This window comes from Podarcis raffonei, chromosome 2 (assembly GCF_027172205.1).
Source record: "Podarcis raffonei isolate rPodRaf1 chromosome 2, rPodRaf1.pri, whole genome shotgun sequence".
In the NCBI taxonomy this organism is placed as follows: domain Eukaryota; kingdom Metazoa; phylum Chordata; class Lepidosauria; order Squamata; family Lacertidae; genus Podarcis; species Podarcis raffonei.
The window spans coordinates 13,275,076-13,302,181 of record NC_070603.1 but is presented as its reverse complement, the minus strand read 5'-3'; the positions used below and the strand labels follow the sequence as shown (position 1 = coordinate 13,302,181).

The window sequence follows — 27,106 nt, the reverse complement described above, 5'->3', positions numbered from 1 at the left end:
TGTCTAGCAAACTTTTCACTTGTCTTTCCCACAACTGCAAAAGCTTATTTTAGTACCTGCAATCTTTCCTTCCCCAAAGTTACACATGGGTACAGTGGTACCTTGGGTTAAGAACTTAATTCATTCCAGAGGTCCGTTCTTGACCTGAAACTGTTCTTAACCTGAAGCACCACTTTAGCTAATGGGGCCTCCTGCTGCCGCTGCGCCACCGCTGCACGATTTCAGTTCTTATCCTGAAGCAAAGTTCTTAACCCGAGGTAATATTTCTGGGTTAGCCGAGTCTAACCTGTAGCTTGTGTAACCTGAAGTGCATGCAACCCGAGGTACCACTGTAATGGATTTCATTTGCTTTTAAAGGGGCAGGCAAATTTTCTCCAGATTGTGTTATCAGAAGAGGCAGTGAAGGGGCACACAGGTTGCAAATAATGGCTTTTGGGTTTGAGTGTCACCCACCCCTTTTAGGTACAGGTTTTATAGCTGATAATACAGAAAAAATATTATTACATAAACAAACTTTAACATTACTTTTCAAAGAGGAAAGTGAAAAAGCATGCTAATAGAAGCTGTCAGAGCAATCCCATACAAACCTGAATAAAAAAATTGTGCTGGCATTGCAAGCTGCTTTACAAAAGACACAGTGCACAAAAGTCATAAACTTGCATGTGTAATTTTTTTTGGGATGTGTGTGTGAATACTATACTAGAATTTACGTTTCACGCAAGGCAAGTTTGTCAAATTCCCACCCAAATTCTGCTGCAAAATCAATTTCTCTTCAAATATCCTGTTCATCATCCTCTGCTCCCCCCCCCCCTGAATTAAAATTGAACAGGGTTCACATCACAGTACCTTTCAGGTGGGGAGAGGGCGGGGGATCCTTGCTATGAGATGAGATGGCCAGCAGGTGGTGTGTCTTTGTTTTTACTTGCTTAAACCAATAAGCATTTGGCAGCCTTAGGGTTGAGGCCATGGTTCAGGGCATGTAAGAGTCCTCCTGGACTTGCATGGTTGCCCCTTAGCTGCTGGTATCCAGTAGCATGCTGCCTGCAAGTCCATGCAGGCATCAGGCATCATTAGTAGCCCTCTTCCATGAATTTTGCTCTTTTTAAAGATATCTACATTAGTGGCTTTCACTCTGCGCATTGTGTTGTTCCTTGAGTGATTATCAATAGTCTGTTTGCATGAAAAGCCAACTATATGGCCCCTTAAGATTTTCTGGGCATTCTTTCAGATTTCTGTGCACCACTATCAGATCTTATGTGCAGTCTACCTTGAGATGAAAATATGTTTGAAGAAATATGAGTCTAAGGCCCAGACTACATGTTACATATAGTTGTGTGTAAGTTAAAAATAATAACTAATGGCAGTAATGGAAAACAGCTGAAGGGGAAAGAGTGGAGAATGCAGCCGAAGCAGAAAGAGTTAACTTAGTTAAGTACACCCTCATACTTGCTGGTACTCTGCTCAAGATTGCAGCCTCCAGCAGCCACTTTTGGTTAAAAAAACAAATAACAAGGAGGGGAGGAACTGTGTTCATTTTAAACTCCACCACCACACTTTCCAATAAACCTTTGCAGTAGCAGATAGGATAATTGAGCAGTTTAGACCTCAGTGTGTTGCATATACCGAACAAGCATAGCGCCAAGAAAATACATGCAAAGCCAAATAGCTTATGCTGACTTGTGCAGTGAGCCAAACCACATGCTACAGGGGAAAGCAAAAAGAAAAGCAAAATCCCTTCAAGGTCCCTAACCTATCTGACCTTGGGGAAAGTAAGTCTTTCTTGATTGGATATGGCAGTCATTCAGACCCCAGAGGAAGGAAGGAAAAAACATTTAAAACTCATGTAAAGGGGAAACTCCAGTGTTCCACAACTAAGGCCATATCCTGTAAGGCTATTGATCAGAAGTAATTGGCCATGTATGATCATGGCCAGATGAGCCGAAAGAATATGCAGATATACACTTGACAATCTATTGGAGCCTGGTTGTTACTTTTTATGTTTTTGAGTTTCTCAGGATTTGAACAGGAATCTCTAGTACTGCAATGCCTGTTCACAGCTTGGAGATGATTAGTAACAGTTTTAGTAGTGAAGATGTAGCCCATTGAGTCTCTTAGCTTGATACAATTTGCATTACTGAAGCTAAAGATGAGGAGATGAATAAGTAAACTAACTTCTCATATTGGCAAGTGATTAAGCATAAAAAGGAAAACAAATTATATTGCAAAATGAACTTGTTCAAACTGGTTTTAGCGTGGCGTGCAATTTTCAGTGAGTGACTAATGCATTTTGTAAGGATTTGTTAAAGGCTTTCTTTTGCAAAATGTTGACAGCTGATATGAAGCTAAATAGTACATCTGTACTGGATCAGGCACACAGGAGGGTTGGTGGGTTCTAGCCATTGTATTGTGAGAGCTGCAATCCAGTGCGCACTTACCTGAAAGTAAACCCCACTGAACTCTGTGGAATTTAATCCTGAGTAAACGCAGTTGGAATCTGCACACTTTTTGAAGAGTGGGTTGGCAAAAGCATATAGAAACTCGTTATGGTGAATGAAGTCACATGCTTTTCATGCATTAGGGCTGAAAGAACTTCCTTACTATGTTTGGAAGTTATGTATGTGTGTATAATATACTTTTTCAGAACTGTTTCAGAATTCTGGTCAACTTACCGCTGATAAACTGCAAAATATGCAGGTGCTATGGGTGCATTTATTCATGAAGAGTGGCAGCCCTCTTTTTACTGAGTGGAGGAATAAAACTCCTGGGATTCTTTTCTCCTTGGAAGGCATTGAGTATAATATAATCAGTTTAACTTCCTCAGAGTTATCGGTACTGCTAGAAAAGGAGCTTGCAATTGGAAGCTGGTGCATTCTGGCTGTGCCTGTGAGTCATGTGACTGCAGGGTCTAAATTGTCTGTTCACTAGTTGGATCAACCAGTCACTCGCTGAAGGCACAGACCCTGGGAGCTAGGATCTCCTCTAGCCTAGGTGCTGTGAGCAAACAAGTACTACAGGTAAATATTCTGTATCATTTTTGCCTTGCTGATTTAATATTTAGATTAGTTTCCTGCCTTTCTAAATGCTTTAAAGTTTAGCAAAAACTCGGCTGACTTTTCTTGTTAGTGTGCTCATGTTTTTGGTCTCTGGCAAAAAGCAGTAATCCTTATAAGACATTTTTAAAAGTAAAGCATCACTAATCATTTGTAATTTAATAGCTTTAGCAATTAATTTTACCCTTTCTCTCCATATAGATGTTAATTAACTTGTCTTTTTGAAAATCTTTGATATAATAATTAGGTATAAACTTCTCTTTTTTTAAAAAAAGGAAAAAAACCTCTGCTTCTTTTGATCAGGCAGGACAACTTGTTTCAGTAAAATGAACTGTAGGATGATAAATCTCTTGTCAGCAAAGATGTGCAGTATCCTGAGAGCTGTGATATAGCACAAAGTTTTTAGCACTTTAGTTAGGTTGTTATGGTCTTTTCTGAGTTGATTTTCTAGGGAAAGTAAACCTTTTGTGTAGTTAAATTAAGAAGTCAGCTCTTTACTACCAATTTGAAGTAATTTTTAAGGCTTTTCGAAGCAAGAAAATGTTACTTGCATGTCATGCCAGATCCAGCTTATGTGAGCCCAGTATGAGGGGGAATGCTGAAAGTGAGCTGACGCTCTTCTAAGAAATTCCCAACAGATGTGAAGCACTTGCCTTTATAAGTAGGTCAGAAATCCTATGCATGTGTTTTGGGAGAGTGGCTGAATTTTGCAGGTTCTGAGCCAACAGTATACAGAATTACACGTGTCTTCAGCTGTGAGTGTTCTGCTGGCTTCAGTGAGGATTCCCCCCCTTTCCCCAAATATTGTCCATTAGAGGGCAAGGCTTTTGGATGTAGATAAAAGCACTGTTTTAACACTTCTAAAAGAGTGTTTCTCACACTCATAATCCAATAGAACTTACTAATGGGAATCTTGTATATTAGAATAGGCAAATCAGATTTTATTATGCTAATTCCAGTATTTATGCATTGTTAAAACTGATCTGTGCCCAATAATTTAATTTAAAGCTTGTAATGATGGCTTTTTTTGCAGGAAGTTTGGAGCGATGTGTATAGTCTAAACATAAAGCTGTAGATGATACATGTGAATGATAAAATGTTTTGAATAAAGAAAGTAATTCCATTGCAAAGCTGGGATAACTCAGTTGGTTGAGAATAAGACTCTTAATCTCAGGGTTGTAGGTTTGAGCCCCACATTGGGCAAAATATTCCTGCATTTCAGGGGGTTGGACTAGATGGCCCTCCTGGTCCCTTCCAACTCAATGACAACATACATCCATGACTGTCCCTGTAGTATTCTATATTGCACTTTAGAGGTCGACTTTAAGTCTGAAATAGTATCGAGCACAACTATCAAAGCTATATGTTCATAAGCATAATTACGGTAAAGTGTGCTGCTGGACAAGAGGAGAGCTGGAGATTTGGTTTAGATGGGCACCAGCTGGATTTGTTATACAGTTCCTAGATTTCTAGTGCACTTTATAAACAGTAATATTTTTTATTAATGCTGCTGTACACAATGTCATTCACAAATCCGGCTTTGTATAGGACTAATCCCTCTCCTAGAGGACTTGCAATCTAAAGGCCTTTTCACACATGACTTTTCTATGCCTATATCATGTTAGCATTGTGGGATGGGAACATGTATGTGTCACAAATACATGTATACCTGTTTTGCTCTAAGGGGACGACGACAGTTTTTGATTGAACTTTCCAAGGATTGCTGAGCGAGTTAATCAGCAGCAGACAGCTTAGAGGGTGAGGTGCTGTCATGATTCAGGAAAAAATTGCAGAAGTGATATGTGTGTGTGCATGGAGTGGTATGAATGATGTGATTGCACTGGTGGCTTGGGGAGAACAGAAGAGGCTGTTCCAGGTGTAGCAAGAATAACAACAGAAGATACAAAGGTGAAAATTAGAGTAGGCAACTCAGGTGGCTATTGGGTAAGGGGCTGAGAGCCTTGAATGTTAGATACAACACACAACAGCCTTTCAACTTGAAGCAGATGCAGAAAGTAAAGGGTGTCATTCAACAAATAAGGGATACCATGAAAGCAGTAAGAGTCAAAAATAGAATTATCCATCCCCTCCCTTGGATAGTAAGCACAGGTTGTTAACAAATCCTTTCTAGTGGCTCAAATCCTCTGGGAGATCCCACTACTCAGGAAAAGGAACCCTATCTCCATGCCCTGCAGGACACTGTGCTTCCCCAGCCAAGATTTACATGTGTAGCTGACTTGCCTAAGTCATACACTTTTAAGCGCTTATCTGGAGACAGACAAGAGTTGAAAATCATTTGATGATGGCTTTGTTTTCCATAATGTACAGTACACTACTTTTTTGTCACACTGCCATGGCTTAGTTAGACAGGGTTTACAGTATATGCTTTGAAATTATGCAAAACCCTGACTATCAGGGTAGAGTTGATTGGAGCAGCCTGCATTTAAATCCTATCAGAAGAGTTTGGACTCTTTTTAAGATGAAAAGGGATGCCATGAGTTAGCTGAAACATTCCACCTCCCATGGTGTGCCTCCCTATAGCCCATCATCTCTCAAAGTCATTTTCCCTCCCAGCTGTGCTGTGATACTGGAATGGAGCCTTGCTGGGAGAAAAGTCCCTTGAAGGGATGAGCTGGGTAAGCTAAGTTATGGGACCATGGAACAGTTCAGCTTCTCTTAGCTGAAAATTCATTTTCCTCTTAAAGTTGGACCTTCACTACAATAGAGTGGAGTGTGTGTTTGTGTGTGTATGTGCTTCCACACACGCATGCGCGCGCACACACACACACAGGGCTACTGCCTCTGCTCACCAAGCCCACCAATGAACCAACCACTCTTTCCCCACACCTGACCAAATCCCCCTCCCTTTACACCTCATCCACCCCCTCAGTTATCCCCTCATAGCTCACCCAAACCCGCTCCCCTCACAGCTTGTCTTGGAGTCACTTCAGAGAGTGATTTGGCCTGTTGGTGGTCTTGTGAACTGCAGCATGACTACAGTCTTGCAGTTTTATTAAATAGGGGTGTGTGTGTGAGAGAGAAGTCCTGAATTTAACAAATGGGTCTGCCACTGTCCATTTGAGCCTTGGAGGCAAACACAGGATACGGGTTCCACAGTGAGCATTGATCTCTCTTTCAAATGGTTGAGTGCTCTCTGAAAAACTCTCTAGTCTTACATTTTCCACTGTTTAGTCAGTGGTCCCTGATGAAATGTTTCTGTGCTGTTTTCTGGCCCCTCCCCCTCAACCATTTCCCGTCCTTCACTGCCTTTTCCCATTCTGAGCATGCATGCATTTTTAATATAAAAAAACACAGGAGATGAAGATTAGATATCACAAGCCTCTAATAACCCTGTTTCACAATGGGCAATATGCAGGCTTGTGCTTTTGAGGGTGGGAGGAGCAGTTTCCAATGGGAGCCTTTTTAACAATAGAGGTCTTATTCAAGACTGATATTCAGCTATTCCAAAATTCTGTTAGAGGTCTTATGTAAAAGCTCTGTATTTATTTATTAACGCACACAGTCCTGAAGTAGTTTCCAAGGTAGTTTCACCACATATGTTGAAGGATCATGCAAGATGAGCTCCTGAAATTCCAGCATTCCTTCAGCATGGAGCAATAGATGGAAATGGTCATGCTCATATCGTTTAGACTGACAGAAATGAAATGACTAGGTTGTGGTCTGATGAGAAGCAAAAAGCAGTAAGGGTATGATGATAGACACCACCCACCAAACATTTACTGTGCACATGACAAACTGCTCACTCAAAAAATGTGCTAACAAGCTTTCACACCAGTGGTGATTGTTGGCGTATAACAAGTTGTTTTTACTTGATGCATTTTCCTTGATAAGAGGAAATCCAGATTAAATGTAGCAAAAGAAGTATGAGCAGGCATTTTGATAGCAGCAGTGGCCTATGGGAGGTACAGAAAGCTTGTGTGCATGAGCAGTATGCCTCTGTCTGGAAGGACCAGTTATCAAATTTCCCTAGCAGATTTCCCATCAGTTCTGTTAGAAACCCTTTCCCCGAGAATTCCTGCAGATATGGTGCTCTATAAGTGAGACAGGTGAATTTCACTTATGCATTCAGCTTCAAGGTTTGTCTCAAAATATGGATATAGCAAAATGAACAATAAAAGATTTCAACAGTCGTGTCAATATTCAACCTGTGAGGAATTATATTGGTGCTGTACTCCTCTCCCAGAAACTGCTGCTTTGTTCACTATAGTATATAAGAGAATAGCAGTAAACTTGACATTATTCAAGTGCCATTATCTATAAGTAATCACCAACATCCAGCAGTTTGTTGATTTCCCCAAATACGCTTTTCAGCCTTGATCTTCCATTCCAGCATAGCAATAAATTATTTGACTATTTTATTTAGGAATTCAAATAATCACAGCTTGTGTGTTGAGTGAAGAGGAGTGGGGGAAACCCTCAATGCAATGTCTGTCTGCAGGTCCACTGCATGAACCAGCACGTTTAGAGACTCATCTCACCTTCATACTGTTGACTGAGAGACAGGCAATGTGCATGCAGTAAATATAACAGCCCTCATAAACTGTGAATCTGTATTTAGAACTGTTGGAATGAATTGACGGTCTTGGCACTGCCATGCTGCATGCTCTTGCTGTCAATTTATGGAGCCTTTTCCTCGTTTTACAGGCCTTGGCATCCACTTTCTTGTTACTTTTATTTATAACAGAAGATCTTTCATGTTGTGCCTTGAGCAGGAGGGGGATAAAAGCATTGCATCATTACCTACTTTGGAAATGGCTTTTAAATATGTTTTTAATGACCTGGTTCTATCTGTACCTGTTGGTTTTACTGTGAGTGCTTCCTTTCCCTTCTAACTTGTTTGCCTAGAGATAAGCTATAATGTTTGATGCAGCCATTTGAAACCAATCAAACTTAAATATTCTGCTGCTTTTCTGTCCCAATTGCCTGTGAAGTTTTGCTCCCCAAAGGTTTTGTGTATGCCTTCTGTGACACAGCTGTTCTTTTCCCTCCCAATTGTGTTTGTGTAACAAGACCACATTCTTCATCTGGATTGATTTACCAACAACTTACAACTTCATGGTTTCACTAGACATGAATTGAGACCAGTGGGAATGACTTGCTTTTCAACGATTTTTGTATTGTGTGCTAAAAGGTAAAAAATGTATTAAGATTTAACCAACCTTGTTAGCGCTACACCATAGCATCACTGCAGCCCAGGGGAGCTATAGGAACAACATGAACATAATAAACATAATAAACCCCTGAACCCTGGATGTCAAAGAAGATGGAAACTCTTTAAATATGAGGGGTAACTGGGAACCAAAGTCTCTGAAATAAGGAATCCATTGAGAACCACCACAGTTTTTGCTGAGAAAAGGAAGTATATTTCAAAGAGAACTAGAACTATTTTTCTTCAGATGGAGTTATCTTCCAGAGAATTAGCATGCCTGTTTCTCTTGTTGCATGAAGGCTAGTGGGAAATGTTATCTGAAATAATAACATCTTATATAAGCAATAATAGGCTCTAAGAGTGGAAAAGTACAAGATTCAAGGTTCAGTACCTAGCTCTGTAGTATAAATAAAATCTCCTGCAGATACAAATAGTCTTAGTTTTGTAGGTCCACCCTCTTTCTTTCAGCTGTACCTATTTAGCACCGATCTTCTCCCATCTTTGGCTATGCATCATCTTCAGAAAATCATGTAGAATGCCTCTGTGCATCTTGAGTCTGTCCCATGTACTTAGAACTAAAGAGGAGGGCTTTACTCCAGGGCATGTAGTGGGGTTCGTATATAGGCCGCAGCCCTGTCACATCTCTATTTAGAAATTAAACTCTGTCCACATCTTTCACAGTGTTCTGAGAGTGTGGTTTTTAAATATTTTAATTTTAAAGCTAATACTTAAGGTTGTTGTCGTTCTGTAGCTAAATGTTGTACAGACCTCGGTACTTGTTCTGTTTCACCGCTACTGGCATTCCTTGTTACAAAGATCTCTGGGAAGGATCTAAACCAGAGACTTTTAATAAGTGCTTTTCATCAAAAGAAAAAATGCCAGAGTAGATGGGGAAGCAGCATCTTGTCCCTGTAGAAAGCTTTAGGTTGAAGAAGGAGGTCCATGGTTGTGAGCACTATAATGGTTTTGAGTAGCAATTGGAGATGGTTGCCACCATTTTCAGAACAATCAAAATGTGTGTGGTGGGGTAGAATTGTGAAGGGTGTTGTGAGTGGAGCATCTGTGCACATGTAGTTAGAGGCAGCTGAAAAGGTTCAGGAAAACTGAGAAAACTTGACCACTGGGGTTGCCAGAGGTGTGATTAACATGCTCTATATTAATTTGAAAATATATTTCTTACAAAGTATGTTAAAAGTTTATGTGCATGGGGTAGTTCCAGGATGCAAAGTAGTGGGTGCAAACAAATTATTTAATGCAAATCTCTTATATGCTAGTTGGCAGCTTACAAAATATCTAGGAATCGGTTGAGCCTCTACTTATATTATTGTCTGAATAGATTGCATTGATGACTAGTGCAGAGAAAATATTTTCACATGAATACAGCCTCACAAATTGCTTCAAGAGTCTGTTCTGTGATTGCAAAATGTTATTTCACAAGAATTATAGCTGTCATTGAGGCTAAGCATAACTCTCTTAGGCTACAGCTTTGTGGGCAATAATATACTATATAGCCAAGCTGAAGAAACTCTCCTAAGAGAAGGCCTAAGAGAATTTTCCTAAGAGAATTTAGTTATTCAAAAGTGCTTATGACCTTCTTGATATTAGCTTTTAAGTGTGAATATTCATTGGGTCGCTCCTCCCTCCTTATCCCTTACTTCCTTTGTCAATTATGTCGCAATTGTTTAATTATTTGGTTTAATAGGTTGGATCAAAATAGCATTGGTATTGGATAAATTGCCACACCTATTTTTCTGTGTTCACACAGAGGCAAGCATTCTGAATTGTGTGTATGGGTTTTTGTTTGTTTCTTATACTGTATAAGTTAACATGCCTGGAATAGTGGATACTAGTTTTCATAGGAACATGTGAATTTGCCATATATCGAGCCTGACCGTTGGTCCATCTTAGACCTGGGTGATCTATCGAAACATTGTCCAAAACCTGTTTGTAGCCCAGATCACGATAACGATTTCATGATATTTGATCTGGAAATGTATCTCGAATCACAGCTCACTCCACTGGCAGCTGCCAGACCATGCATTTCATTCCTGGGTGTTGCCTCAGTTTGCGCCCTGCAAGGCCACACGATGCTTGCCCACATACTGTGTGTGCACAACAGGAGCTGAGAACCCTGCTTTGTAGCTGCCTGGCTATTGCAGGGCTATTGCAGGGCCAACGGAGGGGGCAGATTACAACTAGGGCTGGGTGATGTATCTCAACTGCTTCTTCCTCTCCACCTTATTTCCTCCTTTCTCCTTATTTTACACCTTGTGATATATCAGTATATCATGATATTTAGCTGGTGATATATCATGATGAAAACCACATATCGCCCAGCCCTAGCATCTAGTTTGATGTTGTCTATACTGAATGGCAGTGGTTATCCAATATTTCATCCCATCCTTACCTGCAGATGCTGGGACTTGAGCATATGCTCTGCCAACGAGCTACAGCCCTTCATCTTAGTCTAAGCTTCCATGAAATTCTAAAGGAAGCCTTAGAGCTGAATTAAGTATAGGTACTACTTCTAGCCATGCTACAGTCATGCTGAATGGGGTGAGAGGTTGACGATGTGGACTATGCTTTCTACTATATATAGCTGAATGGTAATCCCAGCTGTAGCTGGTATTTGTGGGTCTCTGCCCATCTTGGATTTGTTAAGGAGTAGAGAAGATGTGATTGTAAGTGCCGGCTTTAATTGTGTCCTCTGTTTGCTGTATTAAGCTGGAATCCAATACGGTGGTGCTACTTGCCATGGTGCAGTGCCATGGCGGTACAGTTAACAGTATCGTGGTATCAATATGGAAATCATGTTGACTAAGCGAAAAGCTGTGCTTTTGTGGGCAGAGGCAGGAAGCAGTTTCTACAAATAATGGTTCCAGATAAGAAGTGGAAACCAAATCTATTTCTTGCTATTTCTATGCAACAGTAATTGGAACTCCTTATTACCGCATTTGTATTGGGCTTCTAAAACATTTACATGGGTGACTTACTTTAATGGCTAGAGCCGGTCTTGTTTAATGTCAACATAATGACATGGAAAACACACATTAGTGATAAACAGGTTTTATTCTGAAAATAGATGTGCAAATTTAAATATCTTCCTCCTTAAAAACAAACAAAAGAACCTCAGCTCTTTGGAAGAAAATATATTTGCCATTAGATTTTGAGGGAGAAGGGGCAATAGCACAACTCTGCTTAGCCTAAAGGAAACCAGTCTCTGTCTGTCTGTCTGTCTGTCTGTCTGTCTGTCTGTCTGTCTCTCTCTCTCTCTCTCTCTCTCTCTCTCTCTCTCTCTCTCTCTCTCTCTCCCACCCTCCCACCCACCCACCCACCCACCCACCTACCACTTCCAATGCATTAAGAGTGTGTGGAGGGATGGACCTCAGTGTAAAAAACTATGTACTTTACAGTACGACAGAACTTGTCCAGTTCCTGACGTGTGCTGGTGGCTTTCTTGGAACATGCATCCTTTCAGTGCCTAACTCAGGGTTCTGCGTAGCTGTGTACTGGGTTAAGTGCTTGTGTTAGCTGGCTTATTGGATAAAAACCATTGGGAATAAAATACTTAGATAAAGCAGCCTCCACGGGTGCAATGTCGTCAGGACTGTTTTATTAAATAAATGGATGCAATCTTAAATGTACATAGCACAGGCCCAGAGCAGACACAACACTGGTAAGGAAAGACACCAGCACAGAGCGTGCAGGAGGTCTGAGGTGAAGTGTGGTAATGAGGGGAGGGGGATGACATAGAGATTAGGAGCAGATGACCTGAATGAGGAACTTGTGTGCCTGGTTTCTGAGTTTCACCATTTTTGTGTGTGCTTTCATACTTCTCTTTGCAGCCACAGGGCCTGGAACTGTCCCCTTTCCCTCTTTGATAAATTGAAAGCTGGCTTTCTATTGCCAAATCTCAAACTTGCATGGTAAATCACAGGTGAAGCGTTAACTCCCAAGATGCTTCCCAGGGTGCCAGTTGACTAGGCAAGTGATGATTACAGTAAGTTTGTGTGGGTACCTGTGGTCTCAGCCATCCTCCTTCCTTTCTCATTGTGTGAACTGATGCAATCTTGGTAGCCTTTCTCAGTGGAAGGAGATGTTTGTTTATGAACATTTTATTTTTTCTGCTTTATATGTGCACTGTGATCACCTACTACTAAACTACTAACTGAATCAGAAATGTAACAACCAGCAAACTTCCTAATCACATTTCTTGAATTAGTAACACATGCCTATCAGTGTGTACGTATCTGTATCATTATCTAGGCTCAGAAACTAAAAATAGACTTACTTTGCACCATGTATACCTTGGAACTAAAGACAGAATGGAAGGCAGTACTACATGTCTGTGTTTTTAGCAGGACATAGTATTCCCAGTAGCTACGCTGCTTTCTGTACTTGGCAGCTTTGCTAAATTCTTCATTTAACATATAGTTACTACTATGCAGTGTCTCAGAGGGACGCGGGTGGCGCTGTGGGTTAAAGCCCCGCGACGGGGTGCGCTCCCGTCGTTCGGTCCCAGCGCCTGCCAACCTAGCAGTTCGAAAGCACCCTCGGGTGCAAGTAGATAAATAGGGACCGCTTACCAGCGGGAAGGTAAACGGCGTTCCGTGTGCTGCGCTGGCTCGCCAGATGCAGCTTGTCACGCTGGCCACGTGACCCGGAAGTGTCTCCGGACAGCGCTGGCCCCCGGCCTCTTGAGTGAGATGGGCGCACAACCCTAGAGTCTGGCAAGACTGGTCCGCAAGACTTTACCTTTACCTTTATGCAGTGTCTCTAGGCCAGCTTCACTACATTCTGTAAGTAGAAACTCTTTAGTGATATTACAAACCAACAAAGTAAAATGTAGAGTTGATTCCCCCCCCCCAACGGATGTTAGCAGAAATTTCAGGAATTATTCCATTAACAATATTAAGCCGCCATCTGGAAACATCCTATGTAGATATTGTATATCAAAGTCTTCTACTCTTGTTTACTACCCTGCATAAAGATGCTTACGTGGAAGCCTTCCCTCCCCTCTGCATAAGCAAGGCTTTTGTGCTCTCTTTTCTTGAAAGTGTGTACAAAACCATAACTACAAGACAAAATCCAGGAGAATGCACTTGAGATGTTGATGATGAAAAGTGGAAGCTGTGGCCAGTAATCTTTGGATAGTGTTGTTTTCCCTTGTGCAATACAGCTGTTTTCAGTTAAGAAACAGAAATACAGATTCTGACTTCCTTTGAGCTGATTCACACATCGCTGTTTGGTATAAAAACATGCAGTGGAATGATGCATACATTTAAATGTTGGGTTTCCCCCCACAATAAATAAAAAACCAGTGATCAGAAAAGGAAGGTGTGTGTTGGCACTCTGCATCTTCTAAAAAAAAAAAGGTGAATTAATGTCTGTTCATGACAACAGACTTATGAGCAGTGGCAAATACCAGGTCAAAGGTATGTCCAGCAATACATGTTGGATCTAGTGATGTACTGAGATATTCATAGAGGCTCTGAAGTCCTGAGGTGGCCCATTTGAGGCAGCCACAGCATAAATGTTGACGTCCCCCAATACTTCTCTAGCACTACATCTGAGGCTACATCCACCAGCACAGTTAAGGAAGTTGTAATTCAGATGGGTGAAATGTACACTTTAAACATCCCCGTTCTGCCTCTCTGTCCCAACATGACAAATAAACACAGAAAGAGTGTGGATTGATCTTCTGGTGAGGAAGATTAATTTTTTTTAATGGATGATAGTTACCTTCCCTGCCCTGGCCCTTCTTACCTGGACTGGTGCTACACAGGTGGCCTTATGCTAACCTTGGTTAGCACAGGGCCACCTAGCCCATCGGCCCCCTCCTCTGTTATCAGCTTGTGGATAATAGATGTTCTATTCTGGTTAAACCTGGCATTTAGCAGCAGCACCAAACTAGAGAGTCGTCAAACCAACACCCCCAGATTCTGAGATTAAGTGGCTGAAACAAAAGAAGCAAGGACTGATGTTACAAGCCCCACCATACCTTTACCCACCTCCGTACCCCCCCAGCCTGCTATCAAAGGGATTATAGCCTGATTCCCCTCATCCCCCTGTCCTTGACCCAGGCACATAATTCCCTTAAACCACCTCTGATCACAGTGATAGAACACAGACAAAGTAGACAGACATAACCATCTCAACCAGAAACCACCCTAACACATGGGGTGTTGCATACTGATTTTGGAAGTGGTGACCATCATTCATGTCATGTTAGCAGTCATGACTGCTAAGAATGTGAATCTGTTTAAGGATAACTATGAAAAATGTTGGATGGAGGTGAAAAAGGATTTAGAAATATGGTCAAACCTGAAGCTATCATTGCTAGGACGAATTGCTGCGATAAAGATGAATGTATTGCCAAGGATGTTGTTTTTGTTTCAAACATTGCAAATTTTGGATAAAATGGAGTGTTTCAAGAAGTGGCAGAGAGATATCTCTAGATTTGTCTGGCAGGGCAAGAAACCTCGAATAAAATTTAAGATATTAACTGACGCTAAGGAAAGAGGTGGATTTGCCCTGCCAGACTTAAAACTTTATTATGAATCAGCCACTTTTTGCTGGCTGAGAGAATGGATGCTTCTTGAGAACACTGATGTGTTGGATTTAGAAGATTTTAACAACATTTTTGGGTGGCATGCATATTTGTGGTATGATAAGGTCAAAGCGCACAAAGCGTTTAAAAACCATATTGTCAGAAAAGCACTGTTTAATGTTTGGATAAGATATAAGGATTTGCTTGAAAATAAAACCCCAAGGTGGCTGTCACCAATGGAAGCGAAGGCTCAGAAAAAGCTCAATATGGAGGCCAAATGGCCGAAATATTGGGAAATTTTGGAACAAGAGGGAGACAGATTAAAATTGCAGAGTTTTGAAAAATTAAAAAATAGAGTGCGAGATTGGCTTCACTATTATCAGATAATGGAGGCATATAATTTGGATAGAAAAATTGGCTTCCAGGTGGAAAAATCAAAATTGGAAACAGAACTGTTAGATTCCAAAACTAAGAATTTGTCAAGAATGTATAACTTGCTGTTGAAATGGAATACTCAGGATGAAACGGTGAAATCTGTTACGATTAAATGGGCACAAGATGTTGGACACAACATTATGATGGCTGACTGGGAACAGTTATGGACCACAGGTATGAAGTTCACGGCATGTAATGCCTTAAGAGAGAATATAATGAAAATGATATACAGGTGGTACATGACACCAGTCAAGCATGCGAAAATTTATCACTTGCCCGATAATAAATGTTGGAAATTTAAAGAGACTGAAGGTACATTCTTTCACCTTTGGTGGACATGCCCAAGGATTAAGGCTTTCTGGGAGATGATCTATAATGAAATGAAAAAGGTATTTAAATACACCTTTCTGAAGAAACCAGAGGCCTTTCTCCTGGGCATGGTCGGCCAATTGGTGCCAAAGAAGGATAGAACTTTCTTTATGTATGCAACAACAGCAGCAAGAATACTTATTGCAAAGCATTGGAAGACACAAGATCTACCCACCTTGGAAGAATGGCAGATGAAGGTGATGGACTACATGGAACTGGCGGAAATGACTGGCAGAATCCGAGACCAGGGAGAAGAGTCGGTGGAGGAAGACTGGAAGAAATTCAAAGACTATTTACAGAAACATTGCAAGATTAATGAATGTTAGAATGATGTTGGAATGAATTTATGTGATTTTAGCAGAAATGTTACAAAGATTTAGGAAAAATAGACTGTTAATTGGTGAAAGGAGGGGAAGTAAAGGTATATTAATTTCAAGATAAATATACAGGACAAAAATTTGAAAAGAGGGAAAGGATTTGCTGAAATAATTGACTTAGAATACAAAAAAGGGAGGTGTGAGGAGGTCAGGGAAATAAGCTAATGAAAGATCAGTAATGGGAAGATGTGCTGTATTTTTTTATTGATTTTTCTTTTTTGCTTAATGGATTTCAATTCTCTGTTTTTTCTTTTTGATTTTTCTTTTTGATTTTTTGTATTTTATCTTTTCTTGTTTAAAATGAGGGTTTTATTTATTTTTCTTGTTGTATTTCCAAAAACTTTAATAAATATCTCATATAAAAAAAGATTTTGGAAGTGGTGGATCAGGTGTGCACTCTTCAGAATTTTGGTACATCAGAATCCTCAAGCATACCTAATACAGGTATATAGTGAACATGACTTCTGGGATTTTTGCCTTGGGCAGATAGATAATTACTCAGAGTTTACCAGAAGGCACTAGTTATCTCCTTGACCTTTGGCACAATGCAGGTCATATCTTCTATAATCATTCCAGCATCAAAGGCTTTCAAGAGTGCTGAAGTAAACACCACGGTGGCAGAGTCCACCAGTCCCTTTAAGAGGATTGAGTTGCATGATCCTGGCAGAGTCCCTGTTAAATAGCACCCTGTAATGTAAGTTTTGGATTTATTGGTTGTGCAGTTGAAACTCAGCATTCCACAATGATTTGCAGTTTTAGCTAGCTAGTAAGCAAGAGGTTACAACTGCAGCTGGGGTTGGTTGATGGCAATGATGGAAGAATCCAGTGAATGATGCAACGTCCCTTAAACGAAGGAATATGCATGCTGCGGTTCTGAAAGAGTCACCAACAAGCCGTCCACTTGTAACCTTGGCTGAATAACTCTGGCCTATTGTGCAGAGCTGATGTAAGACATACTGAGATATTATTGTGAGGTGATGGGAACACTTAAAAGTGCAGTATAGTTTTGAAATTACAGTCATACCTTGGGTTGAAGTAGCTTCAGGTTAAGCATTTTCGGGTTGCGCTCCGTGGTGACCCGGAAGTAATGGAGTGCGTTAGTTTGCCGCTCGCGCATGCGCAGATGCTTAAAATGACGTCATGCGCATGCGCGGAAGCGGTGAATCGCGACCCGCACACGTGTGGACGCAGGTTACACTCGCTTCAGAATGCGAACGGGACTCCGGGACTTATCCCATTCACGCTACTGAGTGAAATGGCAAGAGCACAAGTCTAAACCTCATGCATTCTTCCTGTGTGGGGCATGGAAAGGTGGGGCTTGGTTCAATGGGTCTCTGCAGGTAAGCAGTGCCTGCAAAGCACCTTGCACAGCACTTTTCAAATGCCCAGCAGTCACAGCTGATTCTTGCTGCTTGCGAAACCCTGTGCTTGGTGCTTTCCTTTATTTATTTATTTAAATTTTCATTTGATTTGTTTTGTTGAGCTTGGTGCTTTCCAAGTGCCAAGCCCAGAGCTTTCAAAGCCACTGCCCAAGGATCTTTGCAAGCTTCCTCTGGAAACGGGCATTTGGCGGGGAGTGAGAGACAATCCTGGAAGCAGATTAAATTAAAAGCACTTTGAAGACAAACCACTTCTCTGTAGAAGGGGAAATGCTCCAGTTTTAGGATTTTTTATATTTTAGTACCTGGGATTCAGTGCCACAAGGCCGGGTGTCATTAGCTTGGAGAAGTTAGTATTAGTTGGAATTGCTTTAGATGCCCCTAGTGTAATAGCTGCAACATGAAAACAGTGTGATATTAAGCAAAGAAAAAGCCAACTGGAATAAAGATCCCCAATGCAACAAAATTATTATACAGTGTATATTTCAAACCTTTCAGTCTTACAAGTCAAACAAAAAATTGCCCTGCATTGCCTTTGCACATGCAAATTCCACCCTAAAATCACTACAGCATAATAGGAGCCAGTGTGAACCCTGGTGCTAGTATAAAAGTAATATTCAGGATCTTATAGCTGGAACCTGCTCAGCAAGACACAGTTAAGACTGAATAAACAATTCCACTTTTTCGTAATGTTAAATTGAATGCCACACAAACTGACTCTTGGGATTCTCATAAACCTATAATTTGACTGCAATGGACAGCTTGAAACAGTTTGCTCTCAAATTAGGGCTGTAAAAGAACTACTTATAGTGACACTGCTTCTGTTGATTTCTTTAACTCTCCCAAACAAGTAGTGCCGCTGTGATCCTCAAGAGTTTTTTGAAATAGGTGTAAAACATTTTTAGCAAACCTGAACCACTTCATATTCCATGTACTCTGGAACAATTAATGGGTCAGTAGTCATAGTGTTTAATCTCATTTACCCCTGTTAAAGTGAATGAGAAACTGAAATTACCAAATGCCTAAGCTAACTGAGGTCAATTCTATCCTAAGCCACTTCTCAAAATAAAATAGAGAAAATAACATACCATTTTAATTGTATCATAAATTATATTTTTGTTTGTTTATACCACTTAAAGAGAACTGGAACAGATTTCTGTCTTCATTTTTTAAAAAAGAACAGGTACATTCCTGTGTACAAAAATAAAAAATTAATTATAAAGCACTGCAGTGGTCTGTTGCCCTTCTGTAGTAAATTTAATTAATTTGTGTGCAAAAGGAACAGCAATTTTAGGTATTCTTCATTTTAGTTATTGACTAGAATTATGAAACATACCTTCAAATTGACCACAGAGAGGGGTGCACAAAGGAAAAATTGAAAGAAGGATTTCCTCCTCTCAGGGCAATTTCCAACACAGAACGTTGTCTGTCTCTGAATTGTTATGTCTAATTGGTTATTGTTTGTTTTGTTGAACCTGCTCTAGACACTAATGTGCAAACAAAATACTGGAAGTAGACATTAAATGCTGGTGCATTATCCCATTGTTCCTTTTTAAAGCATGAAAAGCGACTTCTAGAGGGCCAGCTAGGCATAACTCACTTATCCCAGAGCCCAGACTGCATATATTAATGTTGGAGAATATGTGTTATTTCTTGTGGAAAAATCTGTGATTGCTTATGTAAACAGCATGTGGTTACATGAGACTCATGAGCACATGAGCTGAGGATCAGTGCTCCCTTCTTCCTCCCATTGACTGCCACCACCAGCACCACCCACTTTTAATATATTTTTAGATCTTTGTGTTTCCAAATTTTAAAAGTGCCATTGAGGAAATGCTCTTCATGGCTGTGTTTAGAGCTGCTATGCTTTGCAGCTTTCCCCACAGCTTCCTACAGTGCTGTCTTCCCTCTCCCTCTCTGCTGAAGGAGAAGGCAGCTTCATAATACGTTAGGAGAGGCTGCAGGACAGTTGCCTCTCTTCAACAAGGCTGCTGCCTTACCCCATAATGTGGAAGCTTGTTATCAAGCCATGGAGGACAGATGGAAGTAAATAATAATAATAATAATAATAATAATATCTTTATTGTCATTGCCCCCTCTCAGGGACAACGAAATTACTCGACTGCTCCATAAAAACACTAATTAAAACAATACAGTATAGTACAGCAAGGAAGATTAGATGACTTTCAAAGTCTAGGCTTCCCATTCAGGGCTGAGATCGCTCTGGAGAAGAAGCTGTTCTTAAGACGGCTCGTTCTTGTCTTCATCGTCCTGTATCTCCGTCCCGACGGCAGGAGCTCGAAGAGACAGTGACCAGGATGCGATGGATCTTTTACTATGTCCAGTGCCTTCCTATGGCACCTTGTGGCATAAATCTGCTCTAAGGTGGAGAGTGGGCAGCCAACAATGCTCTCTGCTGCCTTAACAACTCTGCACAACCCCATCCTGTCCTGGGTAGTACAGCTTCCGTACCACACACATAAGCCATAAGTGAGCACGCTCTCAATGGCACAGTGATAGAAGGCAAGCAGCAGTTTCTGTGGAAGATGGTTTTTCCTTAGAATTCTCAAAAAGTACAGTCTCTGCTGCGCCTTCTTCACAAGCCCCCTTGTGTTGACACTCCAGGACAGATCCTCTTGTAATTCAATGCCCAAAAATCTGAACGTTGTTACCCTCTCCACACAGACCCCATCAATCAAAAGTGGCTGGATATTGCTCTTCTGTCTCCTGAAGTCCACCACAAGCTCCTTTGTCTTCCTTGTATTTATGAGCAAGTTGTTAGCTCTGCACCACTCTGTCAGCCGCTCCACCTCATCTCTATAGTGCGTTTCACCCTCCCTTTCAGGGATGAGCCCAATCACGGTTGTGTCATCTGCAAATTTGACAACCCTATTACTAGGGTGAGCAGCGACACAATCGTACGTGTAGAGAATATAAAGGAGCGGAATAAAAAGAAGGGCCATAGCGCATTGGCACACCAGGTGCCTTGCATGCAAAGGATCACAGGTTCAATCCTTCCTCAGCATCTCAAGCAAGGGGATAGGAATTGTCCCCTGCATGAAAACCTGGAGCTGCTGTCTGTCTGTCTGTCTGTAAAAAACAACAACCACTAAGCTAGATGGGACGCGGGTGGTGCTGTGGGTTAAACCACAGAGCCTAGGACTTGCCGATCAGAAGGTCGGTGGTTTGAATCCCCGCGACGGAGTGAGCTCCCGTTGCTCGGCCCCAGCTCCTGCCAACCTAGCAGTTCAAAAGCACATCAAAGTGCAAGTAGATAAATAGGTACCACTCCGGCGGGAAGGTAAACGGCATTTCTGTGCGCTGCTCTGGTTCACCAGAAGCGGCTTAGTCATGCTGGCCACATGACCCGGAAGCTGTACGCCAGCTCCCTCGGCCAGTAAAGCGAGATGAGCACCGCAACCCCAGAGTTGTCTGCGACTGGACCTAATGGTCAGGGGTCCCTTTACCTTTACTAAGCTAGATGGACCAGTTGCCTGCCTCAGTATAAGACAGTTTCTGGTATTCCTAAACACTGCCAAAAATACTTTAGTATGACATTATTAACAGTGGGTGCTTAGTACTTCTACAAAAAAAATGCAACACAACAAATTAGTATTGGTATTTGTGTGGGGAACATCTCAAGCTGCATAGGCAAATTTACCTGTTGATTTTCAATGGAGGGAAGAAAGGAAGAATGGGTGAAGGAACGTGTTATGTACTGAGTTGAATAGGATCCAAACTGCAGCAGTCTGATTGGTCCTAGAACAATAGGATCCAAAAGGCAGCAGTCTGACTGGTCCTAGAACAATAGGATTCAGAATGCAGCAGTCTGATTGGTCCTAGAACAATGCAGCAGTATGATTGGTTGGCAGGAACTACCCAATCATGCTCCAGATAGAAGTGAATCCACAACCTGATTGGCTTACAGTAGAATTCCGGAATTAGCCAATCATGTGCAGCCCATTGTGTAAATAATGTATATAAAGCAGATACTTTGAGGGGACTTCGATTCATTCCTCCTCACCACTATGAGCTGAATAAAGAGCATGAAATCACTTCGCGACTCTGAGTATATTTCAGAACGTATTAATGGAGAGTCCGGAGTCCAGAAAGCAATTCACAAATAGTTCATAAGTGGTGTTGCTATAAAACAGCTGTGTCTGGAAAATGTCTTTGAAAAACTGCGTCTGAGTGAAAAGTACAGCCGATTATGGAGCTTGCCAAAAGCCCCAAAAGCAAATCATGTTTTGTAGAAGAGACTGTCCACCTGTTGCAGTTGTTTAATATCAAGTTATTCATAGTAATAACAAACTCTCATGGTATTTCAGGAACCACTCCAGATTAATTCACACTTAGAAACATCAGTGACTTCTAATTGCAAAAGAGGTGTGAAAATCACCATAACCAGTCATCACTTACCTCTTGTAAGTCTCTTTTCATTATAGCCTAACAATGGGAAAGGAGCCTCACACTTACTGTAGTAGTAATTCTTTGCTGTACTAGTAATTGTTCACATTTACTGCACTAGTTTGCTTTTTCATTGCAGCCCAGTTGTCACACTGGAAGCTGTTTAATAAGCCTTTCACACGACAGCTGTGTTTAAAAGGTTAATAAGCTTCACAGTACAGGAAAAATTCAGAAGTGGCGGGAAAGTGATATAAGTTTGTGTCTATTCTTCTTCACTTCCGGGTTAGCGCCATCGGCGAATGGCGGAGTTCCTCCGACCGGAGGAACTGGCTCCGTGGAAACTGGGTCTACCCGCCGCGGCGAAGGTGGGGACCCGCTAGAAATCCCTGGTGGAAGAAGCCTGGGAACGTGGGGTTCGGCAGAGCACCAGGAGCGCCTCCCCTACTCGCGGGGAACCCCATTTTGGGGCTCCGGAGCGAAGTAGGGTGAGCGGCGCGGTGCTGCGAACGGACTGCTATTTTCACAGAGGGAAGCCGCATTGCCATTGCCGGAGAGCGCTGACTTTTTCCTGTCGACAATTGGACTCTAAATAAGTACCCGTGAGTAGAAACGGAAAAATGGATCAAGAAATATCCTAATTTGGTACCGAAGCAGGAAGGTTCAAAACAGGAAGTCCGCCTTCCGCTTTTTGTAAATAGACTGAAGCAAAAACCTTGTAAGCTAATAGCCTGGAAAGTTGTTTTACAAAGGTCGAAATTTCCTTCATTTATAACCACTAAAACCCCCTTGGAAGCAGGAGAAAAGGGGGGGGGGATTTAACTGTTCAAGCCTGCAGGAGAGGGAGCAAAGGAAAATAAGTTCCCACCGTCTCAACCCTGGGAACGGGGTGTCAGAGGCAGAAATTATCAGAGACGTCCATTGACTGTGAACGGAACATTTTGACAGATAGTAAAAAGAAAAAAAGAAAAAAAGGAGAAACAAATTGATTTCAATGTTGCCTTTTGCATTATAAAGAAACAAAATATTTGAAAATTGAAAGTAACTTTCTTTTGTTGGACATGCTTTAAAAAGATGGACACAAATAGAAATTGTATCCTCTAGAGGGAGCTTGTCAAATTGCTGCTGCAGTTCACTTGGGGACTTCACAGCTGTGAGATTAACATCGTGGGACCAGACTGTGACCTTGAATAAAAATGTGTTTGGAAGAAGTCCTGGTGCTTGCTTTTTGCAAGACAAGTGCTTTGTTGGAGCAGCTGCATGAGAAGGTGGATTTGATGAACGAGAAGTTGGATTTGATGACTGTTGTAATCAGTGAATGTGGACAAATAGGGAATGCTGACATAGAAATCATACAGGTATCAATCCAGGAAACTGGTTCGACTGGGCAAATGCAAGGGCAGATAATAATGGAGGAAGTTACGGTGGTACCTCAAGCAATACAAATGGAGAGACCCGGGGCCCTGCAGGAGCATAAGCCGCTGTTTTGGAAGAATGATCTTGGAATGGGCCAGAGGGAGTCTGAAGCTGAGGAGGCTCTTAACTTTGGAGAGATTTTGAAATATGCTGTTAAAGATCTTCTGGATTATATTGATGGCTGTGGGGAGTGGGACTGTGGGGAATGGATGGGTCTGACAAGGGGAGATGGAGATAAGTATGGGCGGAAATCCCCCGGAGACCTACTCCTCAATGAGAAAGGAAAGAAACTAAGAAAGAGACCAACAAAAGGCAAGGAAAAGTGCAAATATAAACAGGAAGAAGAAGATCCACAGAAGGGGCATGGAAGAGATTTAAGGGCCTCGGACATAAGACTACCAGGTTGATGGACTAGATGGAATGGATAGTAAGGACTGACATAACCCGAGACCAGGAAGAAGGGACGTTGGATGAAAATTGGAACAGTTTATAAAGAAAAATTCTTATTTTGGGAATTAGTGTAAAATTAATTAATATTAGGGAGAATGTTGGAACGAAATTGGCTTTAGTAGAAATGATATAAGGAGTTATGTATAAATAAGCATTAAGTTTTTAAGTTTTAAGGTATTTTATGGTAAGATAAGGTTAGATAAAGTAAGGCAAATTGAATAACAGAATATGGTGAAAGATGGATAGGATGTATAAATTATTGAAAGTTAGAATGATGTTGGAATGAAGTTAACTGGTTTTAGCAGTAATGCTACAAAGGAGTATGCAAAAATGGATTGTTAACAGGTAAGAATGTAAAGTTATAATATATCAAGATAAAGGATTAAGATAAAAATAAAGAGGGAAAGGATTTGCTGAATTAACTAACTGAACTGGAATACAAAAAAGGGAGGTGTGAGGAGGTCAGGGAAACAAGTAAATGAAAGACAAGATATGGAAAGATGAATTTGTTTTTAATTGTTTTTATGTATTTTTTGTTGCTTCTTTTTTTCTTTTCTTATTTTTGTAATTTTTTCTGAAACTTTAATAAATACCATTTAAAAAAAAAAGTTTGTGTCTATTCTTCTTCTTGTTATTTTTACTGAGACTGAAAATTGAGAAAAGCTAATAACCTGAAGGAAGGTCCTGAATACTTTGGAACCAGGTTATTGGAAGGAATACCATCTCCCACTTGAACCTGCCTGTGTTGTGCGTGTCATCGGGGACCTTGTTTCATTTCTCATTGACTTCAGAAGCTCATCTGATGGGAATGTGGGACAGACATTTTAAATTGTGGAGTCCATATTGTGTCACTTCCTCCCCTGGGAGGCCTGATAGACTCCTTTCTTAATGCCTTTTTGATGAGGTGTAAAAGAGAAAGGCCAGGCCTTAATCACAGCAATTAATAAAAAGCGGACCAAAGCAAGAAACATTTTAAAAGTCTTTTTCTTAAAAATTGCCAGGGATGGGCAACATGTATGTCTTGGAGTGTGGAGCCACCACCCGAAGAACCCTGTTTTTGTTACCTATCAACCTAATATATATAAGCAGGGCTTCGGTAGTTGATTCTAAGGCATGAGCAGGCTCATTCAGGTGGTCCTTCAGATAACATGGTCCCTAACCATGTAGAGTTTTAAGGGTCAAAACCAATGCTATAAATCAGGCCCAGAAACAAAGCAAAGGGGACTTGCCTGTGCACACATATTGAGCTAGATGGACCATTGATCTGAGTCAGTATAAAACAGTTTCCTATGTTCCCGTGAAATGCGTAATGTTGATTCCAGTGTATAACTTGACAGTGTATGGTTTTTAAAAAGAAAAAAGGATTTCAATTAAGGACCAAAAGAACCAGGCCTTTCCAACGAGTAAAATATTTGTTTCCTGACTAGCTGATAATTTTTGCAGGATTGCTGTGTCAAATACATATTTATTTAGTCATCAAAAGGGAAATGAATTGTGGATGCTACAATGAAAGGGGACAATTAAATCCTATGCAGCCATAGAAGGTGCCTGTTTGGGAAACCATATAAAAGCTGTATTAGTCATGGCTTAGTGACGTTGTCATAATTGTGTGCTGGGAAAATCCATATGCCTTTTGGTCTTTAGCATTAATATATGTATCATAGTGAAGTATCATGCCATCCTGATTGCAATCCTTATAATTAGCCCATGGTATTTATCTAAACAGAATCTAGACAGAAATTATATTAATTACTGGCTGAGACTATCCCTCCTCCTGCATGGCCTTGCTCCCTTAACGATTAAGGACAGTTTCCAAACGACTGGAAATGTGCAATGATAAACATAACAACAACTCTAGGCTTCACCCCACAGATCCTACGTAACATGGGGTATGAACAAGCAAAAACACACACCATCAAACAGTGTGTGGAAGATACCAAACACCAAGCAGATCTAGCCAGGTCCCTGGAAATTTTAATCAGTGAAACTAGAAGACACCTCCTCTCCCAGATGCCATCATAGCTGTCAACTTTTCCCTTTTCTTGCGAGGAATCCTATTCGGAATAAGGGAATTTCCCTTAAAAAAAGGGAAACGTTGACAGCTATGGATGCCATATATAACCAACCTTGAAATTCCAAAACAGTGAAGGGCTTTCACTGCTGCCAGGCCATCCCTTTAGCCATCCAGGAAGGTCGCTTTCAAAAGACACCTAATGCCCATGTGGCTCTGGGCAACTGGAAACAACAGAACATGTCTTTTTTCACTGCCAATACTATACAGATATAGTGGTACCTCGGGATGCAAACGGGATCCATTCCGGAGCCCCATTCGCATCCTGAACAGAACGTAAGACAGCGTGTCTGAGCATGTGCGGGTCGCGTTTCGTCGCTTCCGCGCATGCACGTGATGTCATTTTGACCATCTGCGCATGCATGAGCAGCAAAACCCAGAAGTAACGAGCTCCGTGACTTCCGGGTTGCCACGGAGCGTAACCCGAAAATACTTATCTTGAAGCGTGTTTATCCCGAGGTATGACTGTATATGAGCTAGGTTCATCTTGCCTATACATAAATTCCCAGGTTACACAGAACAACTTTATACCTCCCTGCTGCTTCAAGATAAAAACCCAGATGTTACATACTCAGTTGCTAGATTCTGCACTGCCATGATGGATATTCATCGAAGGATGGTTTATGCCACAAACTAGGCCCCAAATGCAAGGCCTGTGCTCCTTCACTCTCCCTCCCTTATAGTCGCTTTTAACTGTTTGTCCCTGTTTCTATCTTTTTAAGTATGTATGATATTTTAATTACTAGTTTTTATTCCTTACCTATATATATAAAAAATTCCGGAGCCAGGAAAGTTGCTATCTTGACTTCCTGCTAAGATGGAAGGCAGAAAGAAGGTGATTCTTGGATGCAGAGTAGATTTCTTGAGTGTTACAGAAACCTATTAGCAGTGTGTGTGTGTGTGTGTGTGTGTGTGTGTGTTGGCATGCAGCTAACCCATTGCCAGTTGTTTGCTGCAAGTGTACGTATCATTCTACTCCCATCACTCCTTTAAAGATTTTCATGGAAGATGCTCCTATGGGTTTTGGAGGCGGCCCGTGAGCTTCTCAAGTTTTAATGCAAGGATTATAAACTATCTAAAATGCTTGTTCGTAAGATATTTCAGTAAGAGACTTGAACCCACAACCCTAAGATTTAGAGTCTTACGCTCTAGCAGATTCACCTATTATAGGAAAAGAAGCAGCAGGCCTTGTAGTAAAATCATTTGAAGGCTTTGTAGATAGCTTTGACCTTGGTCGTGAAAACCTTCCTGTTATCTCTAATGCAATCTGTTTTGACCATGATAGAGAACAAAATTTTACCAGGACCAATATGGCCCAAGGGAAGGGTAAGTGACCTGGAGGTGCTAGAACCAGAACCAGAACTACTTATTAAAGAAATTGATTAATTGTGCCCTTCCTGGAAGAAGAGAATAGTTGTGTTGTGAGAGTTTGGCC

At 41.2% G+C, this 27,106-nt stretch overlaps 1 protein-coding gene across 2 annotated transcripts in view; it reads left to right on the top strand.

Annotated features, from left to right (window-relative positions):
* VDR (vitamin D receptor) overlaps positions 1–27,106 on the top strand; it is an 86,208-nt gene that overhangs the window by 15,026 nt on the left and 44,076 nt on the right. The window contains exon 1 of one of the 2 annotated variants that reach the window (XM_053374475.1): positions 2,907–3,014. The exons of the other annotated variant lie outside the window; for it this stretch is intronic. The gene's annotated coding sequence lies outside the window, so the exon portion shown is untranslated. Of the gene's footprint in view, positions 1–2,906; positions 3,015–27,106 lie in introns of those variants that run through there. 2 annotated transcript variants of the gene reach the window in all.